Source organism: Lygodium microphyllum, chromosome 2 (assembly GCF_053477565.2).
Source record: "Lygodium microphyllum isolate KBCC chromosome 2, Lygodium_microphyllum_v1.1.10, whole genome shotgun sequence".
NCBI classification, from domain to species: Eukaryota; Viridiplantae; Streptophyta; class Polypodiopsida; order Schizaeales; family Lygodiaceae; genus Lygodium; species Lygodium microphyllum.
Genome location: NC_141136.1, coordinates 11,642,857 through 11,659,657, shown reverse-complemented (window position 1 = coordinate 11,659,657; position 16,801 = coordinate 11,642,857).

Below are 16,801 nucleotides of genomic sequence, written 5' to 3'. Positions count from 1 at the left end.
TGGAAATCGTGCAGATCGCGGACAGCACGGCGCACGCAGGGAGCTCGAATAGACACGGCATAGATCTGGACAGCGACAGCAAATTTCTGCAATGCTGGAGCTGTAGATCACCAATGTTGGTGTTTAAAGTGACAGGAGGCAGCGCCCTGAGCCAATGAACATTTCTCCAGAAGAAATCGTGGGCTGAAATGGCCTGGTTGAAGAGTTATGGAAGCTCCAAGCAAGGTAGGTCCTGTCTGGCTATGGCAGACACAGAGCAGAGATTGGGGATTTTCACAATGCTGAGCTCCAGATGGTCCAATGTCCTGGATTGATGTGATACAGGGAAGCTTTGTGAGTTGGGGAATACTTTTCCAGAAGGAAGCTCCAAGAGATTTGACCTGTGGAGTGAGATATAAGCAGTTCAATCTGACAGGGTGCTGCTGGCTATGGCTGCCATGGAAGCTTCAGTGAGAGTAGAGTTGGGAGATGAAGTCATGAGCTGACATTGAGCTAGACTGAGGTTGAAAGGAATCAAGAGAGGCTAGACAAGCAATGCCATGCCCAACTGGGCTCTGATACCATGTTACAAATGCGGGATCTAGAGCATGGCAAAAACCGGAAGCTATGGAGGATGGAAAAAGAAGTGTAGACTCATGATGGAAAGGACAATGTTTGTTACACAAGTGAATTAGGTTCCAAGATTGAGACTTGGACTCATAAACACAATCTTGTGTATGTGGACCATGACATTGACACTTTACTGAAATGAAAAGAGTACTATCATTGCATTAAGAAAGGAAGCAAGTACAATGCTTTATAGGAAAGTAGGAAACTGCAGTAGGCACCATTGTGCATATGGGATAAGTTAGCCTGCATATCCTTGACCCTGAGACTCCATACAAAGAGGCTGTTTTGAGTGTGATTGCTGATTCTCAACAATTGAGAATCAAGCCCATGATCAGTATCACCGATATGATCGACCTTATCTAGACAACTACTGTCTTAGCTATCACTCTCCGCATGTGTTGTAATAATTGAGTCAATCAGACTCAATCACAATTAGTGGTACGGTCAGCTAGTGACCTAGTGTGTTTTCAGTTATGTGTGATTAGACTTTAGTAAGCATTATGGAATAATGAGAAGAAGAAAACAATGAGAGTTCACCACTCTCTATTACAGCTCCATGTCTTTGTAATACTTCCACGTAATTAAAAGTTAGTTGGTTAGTTCGAAAGTTAGTTAGTCAATTAATAAGTTAGTAAGGTTACTAACTAAAGTAAAGACTAACTAGCATTAATAACTAACAATTTTTTTAATTAAAAATATTTTAAAAACCAAGGATCGTAACCTAACATTTTTTCGGATTGACAAGGACTGTAGCCACTCATCACGGAAGTTACCATGTGAACAAGAGTTATGAGCTATATTAGTCACTAGTGTTAATGTGTATAGTTTGGATGGTCCAACAATATTAGATTTTTGGGCAAAACTAGCATATTTTAGATATTATTTATTGTAAATATCCTAAAAATCAATGGGAAATTCTAGAACAATATGTCATGTAAAAAAACGCAAGTGGTTTTTTTAGCCAGTTTTAAAGATTTAATAAAAAAAATTATTGGTAAAATCCTGCGGATTGCGATTGCAATTTATAAGCAACACTTCAAACAGGGAGAAGAAGAAGGAGTGATTTGGAGCAAATGTCTTGGAGTTTTATCCCCCTTTCAGAGCCAACAAAACTATCATACTTGTGATTTGAGTATCAGATTGCTGATTTTTCCAAGATCCCCTCCATAAAGAGCTCTCCTTCTTAGTCACAACCCTTCTTCTCTTGTTTAGCTATAAATATGAGGCATGGGGAACAATTTACGAAGAACAACGAGACCCCGAGAGGTTACGAGAGAGAGATAGAGAGAGAGAGGTAGAAGGATACCCCTCTAAGAGACTACCAAAAGAAGCTTGAGAGAGACAGAGAGAGAGAAGCTACCCCAAGAGGTTGCGAAGGAGAGAGTCAGCTCAATCCCCCTATCTCGGTCTACATCTAAGCCCTCTTCTCTTATGCTCTCCCCTCTCGAATTTATTCAACCTTTCCTATCTCCCAAATACGCTTGTGAATGATGGATTCAAAGCGACAAAGTGAAAAGACCACGGGAACCACCACAACCAATCAAAGAATGAGTATTGCTAGAGATACGAGAGTGCCCAGGTTGTTGGAGTTGTCACTGCCAATGAAACATTGGGTATAGCTAATGCTAGCGGGGCCAAGACAAAATTCCCAATGTTGTCATGTCAAATCAGGCTATTCATTACTAGTTTATTATTTCGCCACATAAAATAATTACATAAAATATTATCTTCTATACTTACACAAATTAATAGCTTCAACTAGAAAGCATACTAGCACAAGCATAAATGATTAATCACTATGAATTGCAGCTAAATTAATTAAGATTCTAAATCGTAGAATCATGTTGAAAATAATTGCCAAAGGTTATTGCATGTGTCTTTATACACATTCCACATAGTTACAGTCAAACATGACAAGGTTAAGTGTTGACTAATGCTTATTATGAAAAGTGAAACTCTATTCAAAGGATCTATAAATCATCTCGTTAAGTTTTTAGCTCAATATATTGCTTTAAGGAATTTCGCTTATGTTGGGTAAGATAGCCCAAATGGGAAATTCATGCCTTGCTTAACATGTTGTAAGAGATGTACTCAACACTTCTTTATGGGGAGGAGAATCCTCATTAGAATGTAAGGTTATCTTGGGATAAGGTCTACCTTGGCTATGGAATTTGTGAATTACACGATGGTGTGATTGTCATTGCATCATTTGATATACGTTTGAAAGGATTGTTTGTGTTTGCTAGAATCTAGATCTCTGATTGAAAATATTAACAAATAGGATAAAAGGAAGGATCATGCTAGGCTACCCTCAAGCTAGCTGCGGGACCCTACTCCAAGGGGGTCATGGTTATCACTTCGTAAGGCTTAGACCGGCTCTATTAGTGAAAGGTTTGTTCTTAGGGATAGTCTCGGGTGGTAGGAAATGTGGGTGCCGGGGGGGCTCTGGCTGTAAATTCTACATTATTCCTAGAATCTGATGAGCCCCTTCATGACCCAGGATGGGATCCTAGAACCCTAAATACTAGTTACAAGGGTGATTTTTTTGGTGGGCAGAATATCCTCATGGAATTCTGTATATCTTCCTTAGAGTTGGAAAGATGGAAATTGTAATTAGATTCCAATATACACTACAAGATACAGGCCTCATACCGAGATTCAAAGCAACAAAAATGTTCACGAAAAAAATTACCCCCGTCGTCGCTAAACACATCGATATTAGCAATGCCATAGAACCGTCACTATATCGATGTAGCTATTTGTGTCGCTTTGTGCGTCGCAAATACGATGCAAATAGCAGTGGAAATAGCAATAGTTTGCGATGCAAACTGCAACACTAATAGCAATGCGTGTAGGAAATTTGCGATGCTAATAGCGACAGTTATAGAGAGAAAAAAATTAGTGCTTGCTGGCCTATCACATGTAGCGCTATCTGTTGTATTTGGGGCATACAAAAGGGTTACAGTAAGGTGTACAATGGTTGTCAAAATGAAGGCAAAGTATACTTGAATCCACAAGACTAGTGATACATAAAATAAATACAAGATCGCTTAATGAAAGCAATCATGGAATCATGGCAAGATACAAAGGATGATAATAAAATAGTGCATAGAAAATGCCTACATAAATCACACGACCAAAAAAAAGAGGATGTTCGCTCCATGGATCCAAGCCCGAGCTATAGATCCTCGCCATCCGAAAGCTCGTCCCATTGCAAAGGAGCATCAAACTGACTATGCAAAAAAAGAAACAACTACACATCAGTCTACCATACAATGATACATTTTAATTCAAATTAGTAACTACGGACAAGAAAGATGAGTGACTTACTAGGCCACCGCATGCATACAATCTATCAACCAATGCAGTGAGACGGTATCTCTTTACACATCGAGTCTCTAGGCCAATGGGATTATGGTTTGTAATGGAGTGCTGAAAAGAAAACAAAATACAACTATTACAAACACAATTATCAGTACAAGTGATATTTCATAAAAATAAGTGAGAAGAACAAAAAAAAAACTTACAAAGTCCTCCAGATAAGTCCTCTGGCTGCCACTCCCAAGATGATGGACCACTCCTACCTCTAGTCGTGCCCTCGCTACCTCGTGTTGCTGTCTCCAACGTCCTGAAGAGTCTGTAGCCTCCTCCCTGAGAGTCGATGCCAGTCATCTGGGTCTAGCCACTGAGGCTTTTGAGGCCCCACTCTTAAGTGCCTTGCATGCATCCGATCATCTCTATGACATGTACGCATGCATGCACTCCATCATCCAGCCTGTGGAAAACCTATCTGATGTGGTGGATACCGAAAACTCCTCATGCAAGGATGCTACTATGTAGTCATTGCTCCCCTCTAGTATGTCTTTCAATGATCCAAGACGTTGTGCCGAAAAACTTGTTGGCACAACTCTCTCATACGAGCCATCACCCTCCTCCCCTCATCATTCATGATGACGACTCTTGTCCTATCATCTACAAGGTATCCATACCCCTCTGGGGTATGTCTAAGATGTGTCCTCTCCTACTTGCGACCACACTCCTGGGCATATCCTGGAGGCCCATGTACATTTGGTGTACCCACAGGGATGGTATCCCTTGGAGTAACACCCATAGGGGTGTCACCTGTAGACGACTGAGCACAAGCCAGAGTGATTAGAGTAGACGTTGTTACGCGAGTAGTGATCGAGAGCAAGCCTCACCCACAACCCCATAACGAGGCATTTAAGGACTGCCAGTTGGGGGAATTCGACTTTGTTGGATGCACAACACAACAAAAAAATGTTAAATGTTTTGACAACCACCATACAAACCACATATGAAACCAAATAACACACCATGTCTCTTGTAGCTCAAACAACTAAAACCCAAATTTGAGTAGAGCATCACTCAAACATAAATTTTAAAAATGCCAACACTTCGCACAAAACTCGAAACAAACTTTAAAGTCAAATCCAACATCATGGAAATTTCATACATTGATAACCTTGGGCCATCACTCGGTGCTTCGACATCCCAATTCTCCAACTTCACAACTAGCATGACAAGAGTTCACACACTCACATGCGACCCTCTTCTCTCCTCTCACATGATACAATTGTATTTGAGGGGGAAGGCCCTTAACTCTCCTCTCATACCTCCTTATATAGTTTTTTATCCACACTCATATGTTGGTCTTTCTTTTTGCTTTTCAAAAAATCCTTAAGGCTTTTTAATACGTTTGGCTTTTAGAACGTTAAGACTAAGCTTAAAGCTTATGCTTTTACTTTAGACTTTATAGCTTCATCTTTTCAAAAGCTAACTTAAGCTTTAAATCTTTGTTTTATTCGCCATCCTATGCTCAAAAACTTTTGGATTGCCTATGATTCATAGAATATGCCACCTTGTCTTTCAATGATTAATGCCATGTCACCTACCCTGGCCTTTGATCAAGCCACCATTCGAAAACTTAGAGTCATGATAATACGTTTACAACAAAATAGGACTAAATCCTCATACACTATCTAATAACATGTGTTCGGCTTCATTCTGCATCATGCCTTTTCAAAAAAAACTCTTCACAAAGAGAAATGATCCTCGTAAAGAATGCTAATAAAATTGCACCTCATAACGATTAACCTCATTGTAAAATTCCTTCTTATCACTCGTGAGAGTGCTACATATTTCTTCAGCATGCAATCTGTGGCGACCTGATCAACTGGTCTGTTTTTTTCTCATAGAAGTGTTATGTTCGAGCTCTTCAAGTCGTGCTCCAAGGATTAAGTGAGCAGCTACATAATAGTGAACTAGCGATCACCATAAGACAATGAGACATCTTCGGCTTCCTTTTCTAGTATCCAAACAACCTCGAGAGTCCTTCTTCCTCACATGCCACCCCCTTGATTTTGCTGTAAACTCCCTTCTTATCTCTCTTCAATAGCTATCCACACTGTATTACACTCTGGTTGGCATTAACAATAAACCCTCTAATACAAATAGCCAAGCCATCAGTGACACATAATTGTCGACCCACTAGCCAACACGAGGTCAACCTGCAACAAAATGCCAGCCACCCAAATCACATTGCAATCCTCCAGCATTAGCACGAACACCACAATCCACTCCTCAAAATACAACCCCAACTTATTTAGTGATAGGCCCTATAGGGCCAGCATGTGCTTAAACAACATGCTACAGTCACCATATCCCTCCAATCAGGAGCATTACAAACTCCCCTCCATTTGTTCTATCACAGCTCCAAAGAAATTGCCTTCTGCTCACTACATCTTGACTAATGCTATCAAGTACTCAGTAATAATGGCAATGTCATCGACCGAATCAAATTGACCACTCTGATTTCTCTTCTACTTGCTTCAACACCCTTCTCTTTGATTGTCTTCTCTCCTCAGTACTTCACTATATAATTTGTAATGTTCAACAACTTGATCAACAAATAAAACTTCTATACATATGCCTTAATTGCAACATTTGGATCTATTCAATATTGGATAGAACAAGAACCAGATTGGGCACATGTCAAGCTCAACTGCAAGATCTTCAACACCTTCCAACTTCATATTTCTTGTACATTCTTTCAGCATCCCTTGAGCATAGCAAACAAGATTTGTAATCTTCTCATGAACCTATTTCTTCTCAATGAAATGTGTCCTAGCAGCAAAATATGATCTTTGAAATGAACTTTGTGCCCAATCATTCATGATTTGAAAAAATACGCAATGTTGGATCGTGGTATGCAACCAATCAATCAATGTTCACACGAAAATATGAATTCACTTGAAGAAATTGTGCCTAGCCTATCTACAAGTGCTCGTGCATCATGTATAACTTACACGAGAGCGAGGAGTAGCACCTATATCTCGAGCCTACCATGGGCTCATCACATCCACGTCTCTGCAACATCCCCAGAACCACTCCCTCCATCTGGCCCAAGTCTAGAGCATCAACCTCATCTACTAGAAACCGAAGCATCAGAGAGTGCCGAAGTAGATCAAACAGAATGGCATGATGGTGTGCAAGACAGCCGCCATATCTCTGAATCGTGCCATTTGATTTGGAGACATATATGTGAAGATCTCTTGTAGCTCCTTGTCACTCATCCCTCGACTCATCATGCTGTCCAAATATCCACAAAGGTCACCTGCACAGACAAAGATTGATGTTAGCATAATCAACATAAAGATTCAAACAAAGCACGATAATATAACTCTTTAAAAAATGATCTTACTTAAAATGCATATTCTAGAGTACTCTTATAAGTGATTCGTCAACGATTTGAGTAGGTGGATGCTCCAAGTATGACGTAGCCTATGGTCCCATATCAATCTCTTGACACAACTCCGCATACACTAGAAGGTTGATAGAAAGGTCACCAGAAAAGGATGACTCCATATCGTTCTCAAAGAATTATTGGCCTCCTATCTTCCCATCATTGTTACCTGATTCTACCTCCTTTACATGCTCCAAGATTTGGGTAGCCTCCACCCCTTGCAATATCGACCTCTCTATCTACATAATGTCCTCATCTACGATGGGAGCATTTCTTTCATCATATACTCTCACACTTCGAGGAGCTGAAAGTATGACATACCACCATCGAGGTTGTTGGGGGTTTGGATAGAAAATTACCTATTCAAAATCACATATAAGAGAGATTTAACATTTGTGACATATACCATGTCATAATAAAATTTAAAAAAACATGAGTTCATGTACGTGTTCACAATGGGCCAACAATACAAACGTGTCGCACAAATCTGTCCATCTTTTTTTGAAATCTACTTTGAGAAATCCAAATGGACCTCATTGAATGGTTGCATCAGCTCTTTCTAGTACCACTTTAAACCACTGCACATCGAATAGGATCATGGAGAAGCTACGGTAATCCACCATGATAATACTTTGCAAGTTTTCAAAATACTATATCCCTTCTATAAGAGTGTTTGGATTCGTGGCTCGCCGTCAGCTCTCTTGCCCAAACTTTGCCATGATACCACAATCTGTTGTGGAGAGCATTTTGTCAATATGCTACACACGAAAATGTCATCCACGTGACCATGCCGCATTGTATATTTTGTACTATAAATTGAAATGGTTAATTAGTTGTCACATATAAAATTTAGATATGACAGCTTATAAAACATGTGGTCACCTTTGGACTACATTCCCTTGAGAATTTCCACTCCTCAGTATAGAGACTTCCACCCCTTCGCGAGAGGTTGCGATCAAAGCTCCATGCAACCATTGTATATACATAAACTGCAGCATCTCCTCCATGCCCTCGAGATATCAAATCGGTTGATGGTTCGTACTACGTTGAAATTTGGATCGCGCTTCTTCTCGATCTTTCCTAGCTTGCTCGTACCTAGCGAGTCATGTCTCCATGGAGGCATGGTGCAACATACAAAAACAATTCACTTTCTCCTCCATTGCAGCATCCATCCTTTTTTCTACCTTATTTTCAGCCACCACATCTTCAGTCAGTCTATCATCATCCTTCAGTGACCATTGGTGCACAAATCGGATGCTGTATGCTCGCGTAGTGAGCGCCGGAAGGTCCCCAAGAACAAAAGAACTCTACTTTTTGCACAAAACTCAAGGTAGAAAGCATGCACGACATGAACCAGAGACCAATTGGGTGCAATCTCTCCCCATGCCTTGTGTGAGCGCTCCACAAAGCATGTATTTTATGTATTAATCATCTTCAAGCTCAAATAATAGCCCAAATTACAAAATAGCACGCTTTTGGCTTTTGAGTTTGCTTTAGCACAAAATGGAAATAAAGCTATTGGGCGGGCACCCAAAGAGTTAGGCATACCCAATACAATGTCCAAATACAAATATCATAATCGTGCGCCCATGCGCATACAAAATAATAAATAAATATCCAACGTCTTAATAAATAGGTGCGACAAAATATAGCAACTAGTTAGAAATCAATCCTAACCTTAATTTATCACGAGTGCGCACTCTAAATTTATAAACATTTATTAATTTAATATGTATTTTGAGGAATCACCCGCTATGGAATCACCCATGTACACACTAAATTAATGAAACGCCCGAAAAGGATAGGCGTCCCCATCAACTTCTCGCACAAAGAATCCACTTTGTGTATGAGCCCCGGTCAACAAAGTTTACGGAATCCACTGTAAAACCTCACGAAATCCACCGTGGCACGGAATCCACCGTGAAATATGCCTCCTGGCATCATACCCCCGGGGTGGGATAGCAATTGTCCTCAATTGCTATTAGCTCAATGTGGAGCTAACAGAGTGGGGAAAGCATTTAAGTCTCTAGCGTGCATCCATTGGGCCTCTTCAACGGGATGGTTTTTAAACTTGACCAAATATCTAGAATATCTATAGCCAGTTCTAGTGGTCATAAAGTCAGTCTCTATAATAGCTTCAAGCTCAAGGATTTCAGTCTCTTCATCTAACAAAGGTGGGTTTTCATAAATAGGGTGTACAGGTAATTGGCCTCTAAAAGGTCGTAATAAACTAATGTGAAAGGTGTTATGAATTTTCCAGTGTGGTGGTAGTTCTAACTTAAATGCATTGTCATTGATTTTGTGAATGATCTTGAATGGTCCATAGAATCTAGGTGCTAATTTCACAACTGGGTGTTTATCTATACTTTGTAATCTACGTTTCTCTATTCTTAACCAAACATAGTCATCAACTTTGAAATTTATGTCCTGTCTTTTCTTATTGGCTTGTTTTGTATATGATTGCTAGGATTCGGCAATCATGTCTTTAACCTCATCAAAAATAGTAGCCTGCATGTTAGCAATATCATCGGCACTCTGAATTCTATTTGATAAAGATGCAACAGGTGTAGACAATCTATAACCATAAATCACTTCAAACGGTGCTTTCTTTGTGGCTGTGTGTGGTGTATTGTTATATGCAAACTGCAATAAATGCAAATGTGTATCCCATGTCTGTGGTTTAGAAATAGTGTAAGCACGTAAAAGATCTAAAATAGTACTGTTAATGGCTTCTGTTTGACCATTAGTTTCAGGATGAAATGCAGATGAGAAATCAATCTTTGTTCCTAGGTTAGCAAACAAAGTAATCCAAAAGTTATTACAAAATCTAGAATCACGATCAGAAATAATAACTTTTGGTAATCCATGATTAGTGAAAACAGTTTTCAAAAACAATTGTGCTGCCTGAGATGGTGTTAAAGTTTTCTTGCATGGAATGAAATATGCTTGTTTACTAAACCTGTCTGTTAGCTTTAGTATTAGGTAAACCAGTAATAAAATCCATAGAAATATGTTCCCATGGTCTTGATGGAATAGATAAAGGCATTAGTAAACCATACTATTTACCATGATGTCTCTTAACTCTTTGACAAACCAAACATTCAGAAACAAAGTTAGATACATCAGTGTCCATATGTGGTTAGTAAAAATCTTCAGTCAATGTACGCAAAGTAGATATGATACCTCTATGACCTTGATATGGAGGACGATGAATCTCATTTAAAACAAAAGATCTAAATGGAACTGTAACACATAATCTCTTTTCATAAAACATGAATCCATTATTATAAGACAGTGAATCAATAAGAATCCAGTTATTTCCAACTAATTTATTCCAATCAACATGAAAAGTAATGTCCTGGTGATAAGTATCTTTCATAGGAGTTAGAGAATCAAATGATATGACAGAAATATTATGAATAGTCGGTCTTCTACTTAAAGCATCGGCTACTACATTTTCTTTACCTGGTTGATATTGAATAAGGGGATGAAAACTCTGAATAAAAGCTGCCCATTTGATATGTCGGTCAGATATTTGGGGTTGACTGAGGAGATGTCTAATGCTTTGTTGGTCTGTCTTAATCATAAACTCAGAACCCATTAAGTAATGTTTCCATTTTCTTAAAGCTTTTACAACATTTAACAATTATTTATCATATGTGGAGTATTTAAGTTCGGATGGTTTCAGTTTACAGCTAGAATAGGCTATGGGATGATTATCTTGCATAAGTACGGCTCCTATTCCAGATCCGCTAGCATCAGTAACTACTAAAAAGAATGGTCTATTAAAATTAGGTAGTTGTAATACAGGAGCATGGGTTAATGCATGTTTCAATAAATCAAAAGATTTCTGTTGATTATCAGACTAATGATAAACAATACCTTTCTTTAAAAGTTTAGTCAAAGGCAAAGCAAGTAATGAAAAATTGCGCACAAACTTCCTGTAAAAACTAGCAAGACCTAGAAAAGAATGTAGCTCATGCACTTTTTTGGGTATAGGCCAATTTAATATTGCTTCTATCTTCTTAGGGTCAACCTTAATACCTTTTGATGACACAATATGACCTAGATATTCAATTTCTATTTGAAAGAACTCACTCTTTTCCAGATTAGCATACAATTGATTATCTTTCAACAACTTGAAAACCAAAGACAGATGTTCATAATGTTCTTTCTCATTTTTACTGAATACCAAGATATCATCAAAGAATACTATCACACAATGCTGATATGTCAAAAATATGCGATTCATCATTCTACTAAATGTAGCAGGTGCATTAGTCAATCCAAAAGGCATCACTAAAAATTCATAATGACCAAATTCTGTATCTAATCTCACCTGATGATAACCAGATTTAAGATCTATTTTACTGAATATTGCAGAACCTTGTAGTTTATCCATAAGATCATCTACTCTGGAATCTATTCTTTACAGTAATCTTATTTAGGGCACGATAATCAATGCACATGCGATAAGTATTATTCTTCTTCTTTACCAACAAAACAGGTGCGCCAAATGGAGAACTACTAGGTCTAATTAATCCTTTATTTAATAATTCCTCAACTTGATTTTGAATTTCTTTCTGTTCAATCTGGTTATGCCTATATGGTGCTTTACAAGGTGGTTGTGTACCAGGAATTAAATCTATTTTGTGGTCTTCAGGACGTGAAGGAGGTAGTCCAGGTGGTAAATGTTCAGTAAAACAATCTTTAAATTGTGCAAGGAATTCTTTATGCCTAGGGTGCATATGTTTTTCTTTAGCTTCAAGTTCATTCACCCAAATTAGATAAGATTTACTACTTTTGCATAATGCATGTTTAGGTTGAGTATGAGTAAGCAGTGGAAAATTATTGGATGCGTGCATACCATACAAGGTAATGTGTTTTTCTTGAAAATGAATTTTAATTGAATGCATGGAATAATCTATGTCAGGATTATGCTGATGACGCCAAGGCATACCTAAGATAATATCACTGGACTGTAATGGTACAACTAGAAAATTCCTTCTTTCAGTGTATTCACCAATTTGAATTTCTAAATCATGCACCTCTTGTGTTCCATTATACCTTGTGCCTAAGAATGCTGCTTTAATGCGATAATGTGTAGGAACAGTTTGTAATTTTAATTCTTTCACTAACTTTGCAGAAATAAAATCATGTGTACTACCATCATTATGCAAAATAATCTTTTCTTTTCCATGCACTAGACATTTCATTGTCAACAAAGAATGTGGAGTTGGCATACTTGGTAAAGTATCCGAAGGAGTAGCAATGTCGTCCTCATCTTCCATAAAGTCAGGCATTTCCTCATGTTCTTCATCTTTCATTGCTCCAAGATAGTTGATATGGACAGGTGGCTTCTTCGATTGGCAATTGGCTGCTAGATGTCCAGGTTGATGGCATTTGTAACACACTATAGGTTTGGCTTTAGATACATTGTTTGCAATGGCAGAAAGTCTAGGAATATTAGGATTTGGCTGTGAGATGGCTTAGGGTTTCGATTAGTATTTGATGGCAAAGGAGGTGGTTTTGTCCAAGACTTACGGAAAGATGATAAAGGAAATCGACTTTGATTGAATCTTCTAAAATTTAAATTGAATTGCTTAGAACCATAGTTACCATTTGCTTGAAATTGTTATGGACGCTTATCTCTTCCTCGAATCTTGTCTTCAGTGTCATGAGCTAAAGAAATTGCATCTTCAAGAGTTGTAGGCTTGAATATATTGATTTCAGCGTAGTAATGCCCAAGTAATCCAGACATAAACTTGCGCTTGTGAGTCGCTTCAGGTACGTCTTCAAGCATGCGTAGTTGGAGTAAGGCATTCCAAAAGTGTTCGGTGTACTGGGAAATAGGCTCACGATCTCTTTGCTAAAGAAGGTCCCATTGCTTTATGGCTTTTTCATGGAATTGTGGGGGAAGGAAATTCTGCATAAACTTCTTTTTGAAACTCTCCCAGGTAGTGGGACAATCTATGCTCTTACGAACCACGATCCACCAAAGAGATCCAATAAATGATTAGTGACACACTTGATTTTATCTTTTTCAGCATATGTCTCTTCATGAAAGTAATCATCAAACTGACTGATGAATGCAAGAACAATCTTTCCATCTTGAGTTCCATTGAAAGTACGGAATTTGAATTTCTTTTACTTATCTTTGTTTCTTTACGAATGGATTGAGCTTCGAGAGTCGCATCGATGATTCGTCGGATAAGATCTTCGGGTTGTGGTTCATCTTTGTCGGTAGTCAATCGTTGTAAATTGGCCAATTGAACTTGGAAGGCTTGCCGGGCTCTTCATTCTTCATCCAACTGCATCATAATTAAATCCAACTTTTGTTCCATCGTAGGTTCAGGAAGATCGCCTTCAGTCATTAAATCATCCATATTTTGTTCCGTCATCCTGTAAAAATTCAAAAGACCTCACACTCTCAAAATCCAATTAGCGGGATAGGCGTAGCTCAAAGTCGGGTGTACAAGGCTTATAAATTTTTGTTTGGCTTTCATGGTCTTCGACTTTTACGGTTGCGAGATTTAAAATCTTTGTAAAATCTGCATATGACCTTCTGCATGTGCAAAAACTGGTTCAGCAAGTCCGCGTATGCGAACAGAGTCTTCCAGGGAACAACTTTGCAGTTCAGTGCTTCTGCGCCGAAATAGTCCTTATGGGAGTTTTTGGCATAAGTCAGTTTTGACCTCTGGGAACTTGATTGACTTGCAGAGTAAGTAAATTTAGACTTGCATAACTTGCAAGCTTTGAAGACTTGCAGAACTTAGGAGATTAAGAAGCTTAGTAACTTAATCTGCAGATCACGTCGAATTTTAGGGGGGGCCATTTTTCAGGCAAAATTTACGGCGAGGGTATACTGACGCCGTTGATTGAAAATTTTGATTGAGTAAGCTTTTTAAGCTTATTATTAAGCCTTTAAGCTTTCAAATAAGCTTTTCAAGCTTTCAAGCTATGGAGTTATTGTCAAACTATTGAGAAATAAACGACTTGTAGAAGGAACTTTCCTTGTGGTCCTCCGCTTCCCCAGGCCGGTCCTTCGAGATCAGAGGCTGTAGACAGAGGTTCTTGACCGCCAGGAATCCACCCATATCGACCGTTCGCGATGAAACTGACTATAGATCTCGATCGTTCCAGGAGCTCCGCCTTTGTGCAAGATGGGTAGCGATTGGAAGCTCTCGATCTCAGCTTCGCTCTGATACCACTGGTGCATAGATCGGATGCTATATGCTCGTGTAGTGAGCGTCGGAAGATCCCCAAGAACAAAATAACTCTACTTTTTGCACAAAACTCAAGGTAGAAAGTATGCACGACATGAACCAGAGACCAATTGGGTGCAATCTCCCCCCATACCTTGTGTGAGCGCTCCACAAAGCATGTATTTCATGTATTAATCATCTTCAAGCTCAAATAATAGCCCAAATTACAAAATAGCACGCTTTTGGCTTTTGAGTTTGCTTTAGCACAAAATAGAAATAAAGCTAATGGGTGGGCGCCCAAAGAGTTAGGCATACCCAATACAATGTCTAAATACAAATATCATAATCGTGCGCCCATGCGCATACAAAATAATAAATAAATATCCAACGCCTTAATAAATAGGCGCGACAAAATATAGGCGCCATGCCTAAACTATGCGCCCATCAAAATATAAGTGATAACTCAAATACATGCTATCCTCCAATGCTTTCCTCCGCCACTGCTGCTATCTCTACACAGCAACTGAAGCATTCACAATCGTTAGTAAAATAATACAATTAAACCGACAAAAGTGAATAGCTAGCAGTCTTTAGCTATATAAATAAATCAACTGGTTAGAAATCAATCCTAACCTTAATTTATCACGAGTGTGCACTCTAAACTCATAAATGTTTATTAATTTAATATGTATTTTGTGGAATCACCCGCTATGGAATCACCCATGTACACACTAAATTAATGAAACGCCCGAAAAGGATGGCGTCCCCATCAACTTCTCGCACAAAGAATCCACTTTGTGTATGAGCCCCGGTCAACAAAGTTTACGGAATCCATCGTAAAACCTCATGGAATCCACCGTGAAATATGCCTCTTGGCATCAACCATAGCATACTATTGTTTAAATCCACCGTTGGTAGCCATTGTTAGATATGCACTAATGCCTGGGACACCAACTAACCTTCAACCATGCTACCTTGTGGTTGAACTTGTTGTCACACAAAGCCTTTTAGTGTTTTCATAAAGCGCTCCAAGAAGAACATCCAATACATATGGATGTTGAGATGACAAGTTCAACACATGCAGACATTGATGATGGACCGCCTGGTTAGATGGGTCCATACTTCTACACTTAGCACATTGGTGGTCATTATGACTCTCACATGGCCATTGACTCATTACTTATTATATTCAGGTTGTTATACATATTTACAGCTGGCATAGTTATAGCGTCAGTCGACTAGCGTAGTCGGTTATGCATTGTTTGACTTAGTAGGCCACTTTCCTTTATGTTGTATCTTATCTTTACTTTGTGTACATTATAAAAAGTGTGTGGAAGAAGAAGAAGAAACCAGCAAGAAAACGTTTTGGCCTCCATCTCTCTTCTTGTCTCTTGAGTGAGTTTCTCCTTGTGCATTTTGTGTGTGTTCGGCGCAGCATCTTGAGCAAGTACCCCCACCACACGATTCCTGACATGGTATCAAAGCTGCGCCACTGAGAGAGGCTGATTTCGAAGAATGAAGTGAAGGAGAAGAAGCAAGGTTCGAGCAAGTAAGCAACGGGTAAGAAGCTCTCCCATTCTTCCACTCTCTCTTTTGGATAGTGCCTGTGGAGGCACCGGAAGCTAGGCAGAGCAAAAATCTCAGATTGCAGTGAGATTTGGTGTACGCGAAGAGCGTTGTGTATTCTACAGATAAGACCTTTAGCGGTTACTCACAGTTATTTTGGGCATCTGAGGCTGTTTCAGGCCCCGTTTTAGAGCCGCAAGGTTGCAGACAGCAGTTTTAGGGTACACTATGACTTCGACTGTATTGATCAAAAGTGGGTGCACAAGTTATGGATCTCAGAACTATAAGTTCAAAGGTGTTTACAACGAATGAACACAAAGTTTATCTGCAAACTGGTTGCAGATTGCATGTATTGTTGAGCATACAGTGAAAAAGGTTGTCTGGTGTATTGCTGTATACTACAGGTCGAGGGTGCAGAAGATTTGCTTGCTTTTTGGTATTAGTTTTGTGATAATGGCAGAGAACAGTGGAAACCCCATCATCGAGAAGCTCGACAAGAACAACTACCCTTCATGGAAGTTCCGTGACACGAGCTTCCTTATTGGAAAAGGCCTCTACGAGTTTGTTTCAGGTGAAAAAAAGGAGCCGAAGGTGAGTGATCCTCCAACTGCAGAAGAGACAAAGGCACGGAAGGAATGGAATGCAAAAGACAAAAAGG